The 16,403-nt window shown below is 40.8% G+C and overlaps 1 protein-coding gene across 1 annotated transcript in view; it reads right to left on the minus strand.

Moving 5' to 3' along the window:
- CUNH11orf53 (chromosome unknown C11orf53 homolog) overlaps positions 1-15,705 on the minus strand; it is a 28,424-nt gene extending 12,719 nt beyond the window's left edge. The window contains exon 1 of the mRNA XM_008054032.2: positions 15,601-15,705. The gene's annotated coding sequence lies outside the window, so the exon portion shown is untranslated. The remainder of the gene's footprint in view (positions 1-15,600) is intronic.
- Positions 15,706-16,403: the final 698 nt, after the last annotated feature.

The raw sequence follows: 16,403 nt of genomic DNA on the forward strand, positions 1-16,403 counted from the left end.
GTGCTGGGTTTTGCAGGAGCTAAAAAAAGTGCCACCCTAGGGCCTGGATTAAGAACTGCTAAGGGAGACAAGCCACTTGTTGTAGATTAAATACGACCACAATTTCTTTGCGGCTCCTCCCATCAAGAAGTGGAGTCTTTTTCTTTGCCCCTTGCATTCGGGATGACTTTGGGACTTGCTTGGACCAATAGGATGTGGTAGAAGTGATGCTGCATGAGTGTAGAGTCTAGGCTTCAAGAGAATCTGCAGCTTTCATCTTTGCCTGCTTGAAGTGCTGCTGTTTGACCTCTTCATAAGGAATCCATCTTACTGGAGGATGAGTGACAGTGGAGAAGGAAGTCCCAGCATCTCTGTTGAGTAGCAACACCAACCACCAGACGTGAGAGAGATCATTCAGGACCTCCAATCTGGTTGAGACTCCAGCTAAATGCAACTGCATGAGAAAACCTTGGGGTAACCAGTAGAAGAACTTCCAGCAATGCACAGAACGGCAAGAAATGACTTATTGTTATTTTAAGCTACTGAAGTTTTGGGTGGTTTCTTATGCAGCAATGAGTAACTGATACAGACATACCCAGGAAAAAAGAAGCTTATGACACAGAGCACTGTGTACCTAGCTTCCGGGGGGCATGGGCCACACTCTGTAAATGCTGGAGGTCAGACAAGGGGGAACTCAATGTGCAGAGGATTTGAATGTGCAGAGGTACCAATGACTGAGAGGATGCAGAGAGGAGAAGGGAAACCCCCGGGTGCAAGGAATTTTGTGAATCAAACACAAGGGTGAGAAAGCACAGCTCTTCTTCAGTGAATAATAAGTAAGTTGCTTTGTCGGAAGCAGAATTTACACTTCACTGATTCTGTTAAAATGTAGTATGCACCTATTATGCACCGGCTGTGTGATAATTTCCAGAAACACAAGGAGGAGCAAGACATGTACTCTGTTCTTAGACAACATACAGTTTCATAGAGAAAACAGTGCATAAAAATATATGTAGTTAGTGTAATACTAAAAATAAGGGTTGAGGTTGACACAACTAGCATTTTATACTTCCTGTCAGACTCTTTACATATGTTAGTGTATGTGTCATTATTTTTAGTGACAACTAATATTTGTATTATGTACTCTGTCATGTGTTAAATGACTTACATGCACTATTTCATCAAATCCTCAGCATTACTCAATAAGATAGATTGCTATAAGTTATTATTCCTAGAATACAGCTTGAAAAACTGATAGATACTCTACAGGACTATTCTAAGGTCACAAAGCTCATAAATGACATGGCCTGAATATAAGGGTAGGGATGGGGGTGACTTTCTGTCTTGTGGACATGTAATTGAACCCATCACAATGTGGGTACTCTCTGAGTCTAGCTTTGAAGAATAAAAATAAATCAATCAGCAGCTAGTTTAAGGGGCACTGTTGTTCAAGGAGGAAACAAAGCCCAGTGTGTGGAGCAGCGTGTCAAGACATGGAAGCACGGGCAGGAAGAGTGAAGACTGGAAGACTGAAAAGCTGGAGAGAGACGCAGGGACCGGGTTATACAGGGCTTTTCGAGCCCTACTGGGGAGCTTAGACTTTGTTTGATAGCAGGCAATGGCCCTTCAGAAGATTTAGCTGTGCAGACATGGTGAACGTGATATTTTAGGACATTGATCTGGTGCTAAAATGATGGGTGGGAAATGGTTGGTGGGATGAGTGTTTGGGCCAGTGATGAGGGTCTGATGTCCTCTCAGTAGGTCTGAGGTTTTAGGAGACCAGCAGGTGCCATTTCTATCCACTTGAATTTGGCATCCTTTTAGAGGATATGTCAATAAGGGCTGATGCTCTCCCATGGGTGCTGAGAACTGCTGGCCACTTGTCCTGGGAGCTGTATTATTCCCAGGGCTCGCTCTCTGTTTGCCTCGTAATTGCCTATCTTCCTGCTGATATCTGTGTGAGAGGGGGATAGCATGTCCCCTCATACTGCCCTATTTACAAATAAAATCCCTACTTTTAAAATATTTAATTTAATACAACATTGTATAGGTCTGATCCTAAAGCCAATAAGAGTTTTTAATGGAGTAGGGAATATTGAACGGTACGTCTTCAAAAACGTTAACTTGTGTCTACAAAGCTTAGGTTGTAGGGGACTTGTCTCACAAAGAAAGAGCTCATCTGGTTTTATACACCTTGTCACTATTGTCACCAGCCACAGGTGACAGTAAGGAATATGCTATTGACATAAAAGGATTAAGTGATTTGCTTAAGGCCTTTAAATGTATAGAGGTAAAATGAAGGTGAAAAGCCTTGTTTAAATTCTCTCTCAGGGAAAATAATTTACCATGAAAACATTCATTAATGCATTTTGTAATAGTGAATGTACTTATCTAACATAGATTATGATGTTCATTAACTTGTTGATGCAACAACTTAATTTCTCTCTAATAAAATGTCGTAGCAAATTTTCTGGAAGAAATCACAGGAAACTCAGTGGGGTGGCCCCTGGGGTGTGAAACAAAGAGCTTGGGGCAGGGAAGACTCCAGTAGATTTCTACTTTTCACCTTATACTTTTGTTTTTTTGACATTTTAATGATGTATTCCCTTTGTAATTAGCACAACTAATTAATAAAAATTAATCAATAGATTTTAAGTACTATTTTATTGTAAATCTCAAATCTTTTGAAAACTATAGGGCAACCCTTTTGGGTCCCCTCCCACTGTGGGAGAGTTTCTGTTCTCTCAATAAATTCTGCTTTTTAAAAAAGTCAAAAAGCTGTAATGCTGGCAAGTATCTTATGTTTCTGGGATATAGACTATTTTATGTCCTTTGGAAAGCTCTCACAATTACAGAATTCAAACTTTCAGTTTCTTAAAATTTTACTGTCAAACTTTTCTGCTTGGCACAAAATGATGTCCAGGCTGTCTCTGTAAGAAAGTGATTTCTGTTGCTTAAGTTACAAAATGAAACACATTTTTTTTACCCCTGGATCTTGGTGTGCCTTTGGAATGCTATTTGTATTTATGTAGCTAAGTTAGAACAACAGGGGTCACTAGGATGCACTTTGGCCAGAACAGAATCTGCAGAACTTCAGCCCTGCCAGATGGGCTTGCCCCGGCTGTTTCACTGCAAAAGCAGATTATTTTTGCAAGCTGCATGAAAGAATTCACCATCAGGAATTATTTTAAATTTCATGACATTAAAAAAGGAGGACAGACCCAATAGAACAGCTGAAAAAATAAGTTACTTGCAAAAGGTTTGCCTTTATTATTATTTTTAAAATTTCTGTGATTGTGAAGGAGCAGGTGGTTGGGTGGGGAACATAGAAAGCCCTGGAAATGTGGTTCAGTTCTCTAAACAGGGCAGGACAGTGGGCTAATTAAAGTCAGACAATAGGTCATTTAGAGAGCCTTAGAAAATAAGGCATTCATTCAAATGAATGCCAAGAATATAGTGTGTACCTCTGTATTCAAATATTGGCATTTTGAGTTTACAAAGCATTGCCTTCTCAGGAAAAAAAACAACAACACGCTTTTTGCCTTTTTCAATTCTTCCTAGGCTCATGGAAGGGCTTAGCTGACAATGTTAACAAGCAGTATGCAAAGTGCTGAGTTGTGAGACTGAGTATAGGTGTGTGTGTGTGGGGGGGGGTAGGCTCCCAGAGTAGACACTGATTACCTTTATCAATAACCTTGCAAAAATCACAAATAGGGAATGGGGTCTTCTGCTGGCCTTTCCTAACAAAGAGCTGTAGTAGTCAAATACAAAGAGAACAACAGGTACTTCTAGAAATATAAGGAAAATAAAGTTAGTATAGAAAAAATACAAATATTAAAAAAGACAAGAAAAAAATAAAGCGATAGCAGAGTAGGAAGACATACACCAGGCCATCTGTTGTTCACATGCTGCGGGCATCATTGTGAAAGAAGCATAACAATCTTACTCAAACCAGAATGCATTGTCGGATGGGTTCAGTGTATGAGAGCTGAAGAGCTAAAAAATATTTTTTGGAGTAAATTGTAAGATATCAAAGAAGAGCATGAATATATCCTGTAATTGCGAAGGTGCCAACTGTTTGCACTCATGTGTCTACAGAGCTTGGGTTGTCACAGTCCAAGCCTTGCTGATTTCTTCCACCCACAGATTTAATAGAATATACATGGGCTACGTTCATAGACGTGACGAGAGGCTGATGGCTGCAGAGACTGTGATTTCTGCCTTGAATTTACCTATGTATGTCCGACTTCCTAATTTTAAGGCATGGATATGAGTTTGTGGACTTATTTACATTCTGCTTTTGGCCTTTTTGTTGTTGTTTAATAACACTATTAGAATGCCAAAGAGAAGGAGCACAGTACAAAATTGTCCACGTTTTAGCGAGATTTGGGGTGTATATCTTGATTAAAATGAGATTTCTGCATTAGTAAAGGATTCTATCTGACTTTAGCATGGAATACTAAAATTGGGCTTAGTACTAGGACACAGAGCATCTATGGTCTCCCTCTCCCCATCTTTTCCCATACTTTCATAAGAAGGTAAGGCCATGAGGAATTACCCTCCCCTTTCCTTAGTGCCCATTATATTCATTAAGAATAGGCATGATGGGCTCAGTGGCTCAGCTTGTAATCCCGAGCCTTGGGAGGCTGAGGTGAGTGGATTGCCTGAGCCCGCGGGTTCGAGAACCGCCTGGGCAACTTGGCGAGACCTCATCTCTACAATAAATCAAAAATTAGCTGAACGTGGTAGCGCGCGCCTGTAGTTCCAGCTACTCGGAAGGCTGAAGCGGAAGGATCGCCGGAGCCCAGCAGGTCGAGGCTGCGGTGGCCGGGAGCGGCCACTGCACTCCAGTCTGGGCGACAGAGTGAGACTCCAACTCAAAAAAAAAAAAGAAAAAAGAATATGCATAAGGTACTTTAGTGTGCACAAATATGAGAGAATTCCAGACATCATGGGAGGCAGGAGGGTGTGTGTCACCAGAGACAGCAGGTCAGCTGAGCTGGTAAACTCCTTGTCTCACTGGGTACAAGAATCTCTGCCAGCTCTCAGAAGGGAGCTGATGTGGTCTCTGCCTTCTTGAGCGAGAGGAATGGCATTCTGCATCCAGTCCCAGGAGCGAGCCATGGGATGCCATCCGCTCACATCAACTTGGCAATATTCTGAAAAGAAATCACGCTTCATCCAAAAACATAGCAAGGGAGTAAGCTTCAGGTAAGAACAAAGGTCAGAGAGAATTTGATTGTACGAGATAGGCCCTAGGAGAGCAGAAAAGATGCTTTTGCCAGGTCAGTGTGGCATACTGTGACCCTTCTTCAGAAAGCGTTTTTCTGCAACATAGAGAAGACCAGGCACCATGGAGGTCCCCACAAGATCAGGGATCCAGGAGTGGTGGGGGATGACAAAGAAGGACTATATTCCAGAAGCAGGTTTTGGGACCGAACTAGAGATAAGTTCTAGAAGGAAATTAAAAGCTTCATGGGTCTAGTGTCTTCTTAGCTGTCTGGGTATCATAGCAGAGAAAGGTCCCGGTTTTGGTCTGGGCTGGGTGTGACATCCCCTGGACAGTCTAAACACAGCAGGGATGGGTGGGGAGACAAACATTTGACTGAGAGAGGAAGCAGAAGGCATAATTGGGGGCCAACATCTTGTCTGATATTTGGAGGGTGATCTGAGGACTGAGTAGGAGGCCCTGAAGCAGAGTGGTCACTCCAAAGCTCATCCTTCCTTGGACTGGAAATATACATATAAGAAGACAACATCTTGGGTGAAATAAAGACTTTGGGGTCTCACAAACCTGGGTCCAAATATATGCCCCGCAACTTTCTACCTGATTCTTATTTCCCTTATCTGAAAAATAGATAAGATTACTACACTCTTAAGGCTGCTATGCTTGTGTTGATAAATGAAATATATGTTAAAGTAGATAAGTGAAAATATTCATAAAGTCTTTACTTCATAGCCCATCAGTAAATGCTAGCTATTATTAGTGTTATTTATTATTTATTTCCAGAGAGAACTGAGTTGGTAGAAATGAACTCACGCCTAAAAGTCACCTCAACTGAACCACCTATGTCCATCTTTGGTCAAACATTGACCTGAGTGTCAGGACATTTGTTGGCCTCATTGTCATTCTTGTGCTTTATGTGAATTTTCTGCTCCCCATTTTCCTCTCAAACTCACTGTGAAACACTCTAGTTGAACGGGAGGAAAGGGGACTTATTTTTTTTCAGAATAAAGTGGGGGTTCAGCTTGGTCTTGGAAGTTGGGGGTAGGGGTGCCAGTGAGTGGAACGTGCTCTGTGGTCTGGGAAAATCTCCTAAGTCGGGAGAAGAAACAGCTGCACCCAGCAGGGGGACACACGGAGAACACTGAACACTGGTCCCCTCCCATCTGCACCACTCCGAAGATCCTTTTAGCTGAGGAAATGCAGGCTTCAGAAAGTCACATCATTTGTTAGGTCAATAAGTTGGTAGCAAATCCTGAACAAAATACTAGAACTTTTATTTCTTTCTTCCTGCCATTGGAAGCTGGGTAGTTCATAAAACGGTAGTCCATCATGGATAAGTATAATCACAGGTCTGTTAGCCAAGACTGTTAAGTCTTTGGACATTGAGAATTGCAGAATGGGGAGATTGAAATTTTCTTCATGAAGCACACCAGGTTGGAGCCTCAACTCTGGCCACTCTGACCCACAGAATGGAGGGAGTGGCATTGCTGAGTCAGTATACAAGAAGGTTAACTGTTGCTTCCACTGTTTTGTGGTTTCTTTCATTCATAGCGAATACGACTTTCAAATATACAGAAGGTACCCAGTGACCTTTTTAACTGATTGACTTATTCCTATTTTATTAGACTTTGAAGTAAAGAGGACAGGTGGATCTAAGTCTCAAGGTGGTCATTCAGAGCCCCCCATAATCTGGTGGCTATCTACCTCAGTGTGGCACACCTTGGCTGTTCTACTTATCAAGTGCTGCCATGTGCCAGATACCATAAAAGCCATAAAAGTTGCCGATTGCTGAGCACTTGCAACATGCCATGTGCTGTCCCAGCTGCTTTATGGACATTATCGAATTTTGCTTTCACGACAATTTCTGTGGTGGGCATCGTTGTTCATCTTTAAATGCGATGGCTCTCACGGGCTAGAGTCAGAGCCTCAGTCTGTCTGACCCTGAAATGGAAACTCTTCAACATTCTAACATTCTTCCTGGACTGGACTGGAGGCTCCCAAAGGAATAAGCAGAAATAGCAAGACCTTAGCCAGATGGAACAGAGATTTAAGAAAACAAGCAGTTATAGTGCAATGTGATACATATTTTAGCAAAAAACAGTATGCTAGAGCCTCTGAGAGCAGAGGGGAGTATCTGGGAGGACTTCACAAGCAAGACTAGAAGTGAGTTTTGTAGGGGTATGTACCAAGCAGGGCTCCCAACCTTCTCTTTCCCTTCACTGCCTTCTGACAGAATTGGTTTACCCAACATACATTACAGACAGACAGCCTCCATTCCCTTGAGCCTATGCTCTCTGTGAGTTCTGTTTCGACTCCAATCCTGCTCACTGCCCACCTGAGCCATCTTCTTCCTTCAAAGCTTGGCTCAAGGCCCACCTCGTCCAAGAACTTTTCTTCACCCACTTGCTCCATGCCGAGTTCACCCTCCTCTGAACCTCCATAGTGTTCATTGATGGTCTCAAGATTCTTCTGGCATTTGGAGAAAGGCTGTCTTTTTATTTTTAATTACTTACAATTCCTTCTCTCACAATCAAACTGTACATTTCTTCAGGGCAATAAATTTCTTATATTGCTTTGAATTCTAACCAGTATCATTCCTTACCCTCAGTATTTAATAGCAACAGCACTGACTGAACAGCTACCATATGCCAAGCCCTTGATAAATATTAAATATAACCTTTATGATAACCTTGCACGGTAGATATTATTATCTTCCTTTAACGGCAAAGTTAAGTAATTTTACCATCATTACACAGTTGGCAAATGGCAGAGCTGGGATTTGAATCCAGGTCATCTGAATCCAGAGCCTGAACTCTTTACCAACTGTGCTTCCCGTGTCTTAGAAGATGAACCTCGGTCAACCCAATGTGCTGTAGGTTCCCAGATGACAGATGAGCTGTAGTATCGGCTCAGTGATTATTCAAATTGGGTATGAGCAAGTTCAGGTCTATTTTAAATCCTAAATATTGAGATGGGACTATTTGAAGTATGAATAACAAACAGAAGAAGATAAAGGAATGGGATAAACTTTTAAAAGTTTGAATCTTAAAAATGAATCTTTTAAAAGTTTGAATCTCAAAAATATTGAGATGTAATTCAAAAAATGACACAGTAAAAATATGTAGAATGAACAAGTCTAGAGATACAATGTAAAACATGAGGACTATAGCTAGTACAATTGATTTGTGTTAGGATTTTATTTTATTTTTTGAGTTGGAGTCTCACTCTGTCACCCAGACTGGATTGCAGTGGCACACTCATGGTCACCCCAGTGTCAACCTACTGGGCTCCGGAGATCCTCCTGCCTCAGTTTTCCAAGTAGCTAGAACTACAGGCATGTGTTACCACACCCAGCTAATTTTTTATTTGTTGTAGAGACAAGGTCTCGCCAAGTTGCCCGGGTTGGTCTTGAACCTGTGGGTTCAGGCAATACACACGCTTTGGCCTCCCAAAGTGCTGAGATTACAGGCTGAGCCACTGAGCCCAGCCTTAGGATTCTTGTTAAGTAGATTTTAGCAGTTTTTGTCACGAGAAGAAGTAACTATGTGAGATGATGAACATGTTAAATTGCTTTACTGTAGTGACTGTTTTACTGTGTGTCCCAAAACGTCACGTATAAACCTCAAGTATACATAATACAATTTATTTTTAAAAATAAACCCTGATACTAGAGGAATCTTAGAGACAGCCTAACTCTCCTCCTTTATCCACAAGGACACCAAAGTGGAGAGGAGAAGAGAATTGCCCAAGATCACTTGTAGCCAGAAGGAGGAGTTCAAAAGACTAAAGAGGCCTAGTGTGGTGGCTCATGTCTGTTATCCTAGCGCTCTGAGAGGCCGAGTCAGAGATTTGCTTGAGCCCAGGAGTTGGAGACCAGCCTAGGCAACATAGCAAGACCTTGTCTCTACAAAAAATAAAAATAAAAAATAACAAAAAATAAAAATAAAAATAACAAAAATTAGTTGGGCATGGTGGCGTGTATCTGTAGTCCCAGCTACTTGAGAGGATGAGGCAGGATCACCTGAGCCCTGGAGGTCATGGCTTCAGTGATCCATGATTATGCCACTACACTCTAGCCTGGGTGACAGAGTGAGACCCCTGACTTAAAAAAAAAAAAGACTAAAGAAGGAGCAGCTTTTTTTTGGTGTAGGAGAGATATCTTAGATGTGCTCTCCAGAGTTCCAGGGAAATCAAAGAAACTTCGAGATGGTAGAATATACAGCTTCCGGTTGCGATTCTTTTCCCTAATACTTCACAAGAAATCCAAATGCAAATCACAGATGTGAACATCACAATGTTTACACTAGATGGTAACTGAATTGCACACGTGATTGGCAGAGCAAAGCAGCAGCTGGATATGTAACCAAACAAACATCCATCTAGCAGTCCTGCTGGAAGGACGGGCAACAGGCAGGTCTTAGGGACCGAGGTCGACAATGCACAACTGTTCTACAGTTAGAGTCTGTCAATTTTATGGCAATTACTCTATGCTATAAACTCACCAAATGGTGCCTATTCACCTTCTGTTCCTCCAGAGTTTCCCATTAAATGTGGACTATTGTTACACTTTTTTTTTTCTGTTGCTTACAATGTTTTCCTTCCAAAAATTACTAAGAAAGATTATTAACCAATAAACTCAGCTGACAATATAGCCTTATCATATATTGTCCCTGAAGTAGAGATTTTAGCAGCTAATTTAAATCTAAGACTTTAGGGAAATGTAGAAAAAGAAAATAGCTGTACGTAACTCTGATTTGAAAAGCAAACACTTGAGGTTGGTACGAAAGAATCGTGCCACGTGGAAATAGTTAAATTTTCATATCTGCATAATATGTATTCATAAAGGCTGACCTAATTCACACTTGGGATATTTTTCCTTGCATTGCCCTTAGTTTACACCGTCTAAAAACAGAACCAGAAATCTTCACTTATTTTTCCTCATGATTCTTTGGGATACTATTAACTTAAAGGGACGTTCATATCTGTTTCCTTATTGTTCCTGACCACAGCATTTTGATAAATGGACAGAGCAGGAGAGCTGTTACTTTGTCCATAAATCAACAAAATAAATGAGAAAGGAAATCTTGATTTCTAGGGCAGTCTTAGGCTTCCCCGCTTCGCATGGCACGCTCCCATTCCCTGCACAGTTGCACTCCCAAACCCATTTCCTATTCAGCAAGTTTTTCAATTTTCTCCCCTCATGCCAGCTGCTGTATATTCAACGATTTTTAACTGAATCTATATGATAGCTTAAGAAAGACATGATTAAGAACCTCAAAAGCTTACAAATCATTCACTGAATTTCAAAACAAAACTGAAAAACTGTGACTATTAGGCTTATTGCCTTTTTTTCCCTATAGATAATGGAGAGTTTATTGAATTCTATGATGTTATTTTAAAAAATTCAGTGATTAGCTTTGATGGAACTCAATTGAAATGGTATAATTGGAAAAAAATGCAGCAATCAGAAGTCTAATTATATGTATTTTTGTACTAGATGTTGGTGAATGGCTCACATTGATATATTGTGGTAGACAATCTAGCAGTGTGGCAAAGGACAACACAGAAAACATTTGAGAAAGAAAAAAGCCATTATTTGAAAATTGATATGCATAATAATAGTTGTGAAACCACAGAGTGATGGCCACAATATATGGAAGTGGTTTTAATTTCTAGTCTCTGGTGAAAGTCTCTTTTGATGCCAGGGTTTTTTTTTTCTTTCTTATTCCTACTGCAAAGATGTGCAAAACATTTCATGGATCAAAAACAGATGTTCGTGAGGGAAACTGTAGTGCAGATAGATCAACATAGTCTTCTGTGAACTTTTCAGAGTGTTGTCACAAATAAAAGAACAGCTATTTGGGCATCCAACGAATACTTCCTGAAGCATACTTATCCAGGGGGACCTCATTTCCATAATATATGTGTATTAATTTTCTAGGACTGCTAACAAATGATCACAAAATTGGGTGGTTTAAAACCATCAATATTTATTTTCTTCTAGTTCTGGAGACCTGAAGTCCCAAATCAAGGTGTTGGCAGGATTATGCTCTCGTGAGACTTGGGGAGAAATTTTTCTCTGCCTCTTCCAGCTTTTGGTGGCTGCTTGACTTGTGACCTCATCACTCCAACCTCTGTAAAGTGACCACATTACCACCTCCTCTTTTGTGTGTCTTCTCCTCTGTGTGTGTGTTGCTCTCTCAAAACATTCTCTTACAAGGATACACATGATCGCAATGAGCAACCAGCCAAGTAATGCAGGGTAAGGACCTCCTCTCAAGATCTTTAACTTAACCACATCTTTTGCCATGTAGGGCAACACTCACAGGTTCCAGAGATTTGACGCGGGATCTTTGGGGTTCCATTTTTAGCCTAGCCCAATATGTGTACGGTAAACTGCATGGTAGAGTCTCTGACTGGTCATTACTTTTCCTGTCGGCCACAAATTTTGAACACGTTTAATGGATGACTTCCCTATCTGAACTTACCTGGGATATTAGACTCATTGACTCCATTGCATGAAAAGGAGGAGGTAGCCTTGGTATTAGTCATATGATTAGAGATTCACAAGTGTCTCCAGTAACATGAAGCTCCATGCTTCCTACTCTTTGGGTTCCATTTGCAACAGGGACAGAAATCCTAAGAGTGGATGATTAATGAATGCATTCTCCTTCTTGAGATTTATAGATATTCTGGAACAGTGGTTGAGAGGATGAAACATGAGTTGATGGACTGTAAAATCAATTCATGGAAATGCCTCAAGTCCAAATAACCACATTTTGGGATTTTATGCATTTAATTATCTGAGTTAAAAAAGTAATTGAAGTGAGGATGAGAGTAAGATACTAGCATTGAGTTATTGGGTAATGTGATAGGAACACAAACTTTAAAGGGAGTTCTTACCAACTATGCACTTGATGCCTGTGAATAGCTACCATGATTAGAGTTGGTTTGTCCTTTTCTTGTCCTAGAAGTTCTTTCTACAGGATAGATTTTCTTCTCCTAAACTTCCTTTGATTGCATGCATTGGGGTCATTTCTCTCTAGTTCACATTGACCTTTCCCTTTCAATATAGAATTTGGAATGGGGAGTCAGAAGACCTGCTGCTTGCTAACTTTGTAGCTCATAACAATCACTTCCTTTCTCTTGTTCTCAATTTATTCATCTGTAAAGTGGGAAACCTTATAATATAAATCTTCCAGGATTAGTGTGCTTATCAAATGAAATAATACATGAGAAAGTGCACTTTAAACTTACATAAATATTGCTACAGTCTTCCTATTACATCGCTATGCCGCCTGGTCTTTTGTCTTTAGTATTCAGTCTCATGCTTGGTTATATGGCCTTGTATTTTTAAAATGGGTATTTTTCCTTTCTACCAGGTTATTTGGCATACATTGTGTATTGCATATTTCTTATACCCACTTTCTCTATAACACGGTGTCATTGGGCCAATAGCAATAGCTCAGCAAGTTATTTTCTGGGGAGAGAAAAGAACCTTGGCAGTGGTGTGTGAGGCTTGGATACTTGTTCTTTGGTCTGTGGCAAAGTTCTTAAACGCTGAGTCGCAAATCACCCAAGGAGCTTGTAAAAAATGACAAATGGACCACTCCCTGGCTCCAACCCAATAACTCTATGTTAAGAGACATGGAGCAGGTTTGGGGATCTGCATTTTAATGTGTCATCAAATAATATGGTTTATCATGAATTATATTTATATTGTTTTATCTTTTAAAAGGGAAGACATCAAAAAATTCAGAAAACACAGAATCTGTGTCTTGACAGTCACAGATCTTGAGCAAGAAGTCGTATTAGGTACATTTTTTTTTTTTGAGTTGGAGTCTCACTCTGTCACCCAGACTGGAGTGCCGTGGCTGCTCCCGGCCACCGCAGCCTCGACCTGCTGGGCTCCGACGATCCTTTCGCCTCAGCCTTCCAAATAGCCGGAATTACAGGCATGCGCTACCACGCCCAGCTGATTTTTTGATTTATTGTAGAGATGAGGTCTCGCTGCCCAGGCGGGTCTCGAACCCGCGGGCTCAGGCAATTCACTCACCTCAGCCTCCCAAAGGCACGGGATTACAGGCTGAGCCACCGAGCCCGGCTAGGTACATTTTAAAGAAAAAATATGACCATCATTTGGATAGATACCTTCTCGTGTTTTTGAATAGCTCTGGTATAGTGCCTTACCATGTATATATAGGTATTGGTGAAGATCCAAGGTGTGAGGAATATCCTCATTTACACTGAGAAAGTACAATGTCTGCTCCTTGACCACAGGCATCACCTTTATGTGTGACTCTTGTCTTCCCAATGACAGTTTGTCTGGAACCTTCAACAAGTTTCACCATTCAGTTGCTCTCTCAACTGTAGTTGCAGTTATTGTGGCCAAGCAATCCACATTATGTCCACTTGAAGCTGCAGTTCATTTCAAGTAGACTCTGAATGTGCTTTCTTGCTCTCTGGAAAGACTAGGTTTGTACTGATACGTTTAATACACTGCCAGGATGATTCTGAGCAGGCGATGTGAGAAACACTGAACTAGGGTCAGATAAGGAAACAATTATACAGCTTTCTTTGTATAAGCTAAGCTCTACTTGTTGAACCAAGAGAAGGTGATTTAAAAGAAAGGATCACAAAAATATACAATAAAAAGTGTTATTGGATGGCAGGAAATGGACTCTGGAGTTGGTTCACTTGAAACATGTCCCAGGAGTCTGATTTTGGGTCTATCTTGAACATGGCACCAACATTCTCATCAGATACACTGGAAGAACCAGCACCTGCTGGGTGTCAGTCCCTGTCCTAGGTACTGTATGTGGTTGCCTTATTTATTCCTGGTCATCTGCTCTCATGCCCTGCACCTAGCAGATGCCTGACATTTGTGTTACCTAGCAAAATAGGTAGTTACATACTGATTTTGATAGCCAAGTGCTACTGGCATTGTGGAATCATTTTGGAAATCTGGGTGCAACTACCTTAACATTTTAGGCACAGAGTAGAGCTATTTATGAAGACACGAATGACAAATAAAGGTTTTAGAATCAAGATGTCTCCTACTAGGATTTTAAAATCTGATTTTGCATGCTACAGAGAGGATTTTTTTCCGAGTTATCTTTGTTGGGTTTAGAATAACATGTGAGTGAAGGCTGGCATTACTACTACCCATGAAACCCTTGTTAATTCATGGCTGGGGGATATGGAAAAGTCAGGATACATCATCTTTTCATTGCCACGAACTACAATAGTCAGCCAGTAAGATCACAGACCTACCAGCCTTGCTGGCAGGGAATAGATGTCACATAATGTTCATAATAGTCAGATATTTATATGGCTGGAAAGGTTCATTTTGATGGACTCATTTCAGGTTGGGCCCAGAGAAGTCAAGTGACTTTCCCAGGGTCGCTTGGCTGGTTCCTGGAAGGGCCAGGGCTCCCTCTTTGCTCTTGTCACACCAGTCCACCAGCCTCCCCCAGTCAGGAGGAGAGTCAGCATTTACTGTCTGTGACTTATGTGGCATCCAATTATAGGAATCTACGAAGGAGGAACTCTAGTCATTCTACAAAAACAATACCTGTACATGTATGTCTATTGAAACACTATTTACGCTAACAAAAACATGGAACCAACTGTGTTGCCCATCAAAACTGGACTGGATTTTAAAAATGTGGTACATACATATGATGGGATATTATGCAGTCATAAAGAAGGACAAACATATGGACTTTGCAGCAATTTGGATGGATTGAGAGTCTATTATACTCAGTGATCTATCACAGAAACAAAGAATTGAATACCATAAGTTCTCACTCATAAACAGACTCTAAACATTTACCATAATGTTTTAAGAAAGGGATTGGCAGTAACAGGATACTGCCAGGGGGAAGGGGAGGGCACAGCATCAGTAAGGATACCTGATCCCAAACCAGGCAAAGTGGGGACCAAAGAAAGGCTCAGACTTTACCTGTATGATAACCAGTTGTATGCCTAATCCTGAATTGTACCCCACATCTTTTAAAAAAAATCAATTAAAAAAAATGAGTTTGCAAAGTACTTCCAAGAACATATAATTAATAGAAGATGAATAAAGACATAAAAACTTGTTCAAAAAGGACATGAAAACCAGTGCAAAATAGACTAGGGTGAGGAGGACAGTAGGGGGAGTGTAAGTTAAAGCTGGCACTAAGTGAGAGGATGCTTGTCCATCATGGGGAAAAATGAAAAGTCCAAGTAATTCTATAGCATGTGCCCATTAAAGGAAGATTTTGCTCCTGTGGATACCAGACCCAGGAGGTGGGAGATTGGTGTGTGGATAAACGGGGAGGAGGGATAACTAACCTTAACAGAGGACTTGAACCCCCAAAGACTTCAGAATGTCTTAAATTGAGACTTACATTAAATCTTGAGTTACTTGTCTGCCTGGATCGCTTTTCTGCCAGGAGATCTTTGACTGTGTGCTTCACTCTCACGCCTTGATACACTCGTTTGCTGTAGTCTCCTGGGACTTAAGCAAATGGAATAGTCACAACAGATGTGAATGAAGTCACCAGGTTAACCTCCCAAGGGATGTGTTCAAAGGCTGGTCATTGTAATGCTATTTTCTCATTAGAATGATAGAACTCTTGAACTGAAGTGGCTTTCACAAAGGGGCTTCAATACAGCTCTATCTCCCAAGCACTGCTTCAGTGAAAGAAACGCTATTCCATCTTCTCAACAACAACTCTATTTTGTACTCTGACTTGTCAAGATTTACTCCAGCAAGGTTCACAAGATAAGGGATTGAAAGCAACTTGAAATAATGCTTCTGACTACATGAGGTCAAAGTTAGATGTGCAAGATTCGGGTTACAGAGGGTCAGTACTTCTGCCCCATCATATTTGTACCTGATGGGAGGGAGCAGGTCAATGGTACAATTTTAAGAAGACCATGTTTCTAAGAAGAAGGTCATTTGTTATTTGTTGACTGCACTAAATAAGTGTGCTTTGTTTTTGAAAATGCAGTAATTCAACATGAGGGGTTGCTGCTTTGAAGCAAGGCCAAGGATAATGGAAGAGTTACTGATACATTTAACAAATGTTTGCTGAACACTTATACTATCTGTACTTACTGAAGTTATTGTAGTGTTTGCCAATTTATATGCATGATTTCATTTGATCCACTTTACAGATGAGAAAACAGATTGGGACCAAGTTATTTG

This window comes from Carlito syrichta, unplaced genomic scaffold (assembly GCF_000164805.1).
Source record: "Carlito syrichta isolate Samal-C Ts95f unplaced genomic scaffold, Tarsius_syrichta-2.0.1 Scaffold288963, whole genome shotgun sequence".
NCBI lineage: Eukaryota > Metazoa > Chordata > Mammalia > Primates > Tarsiidae > Carlito > Carlito syrichta.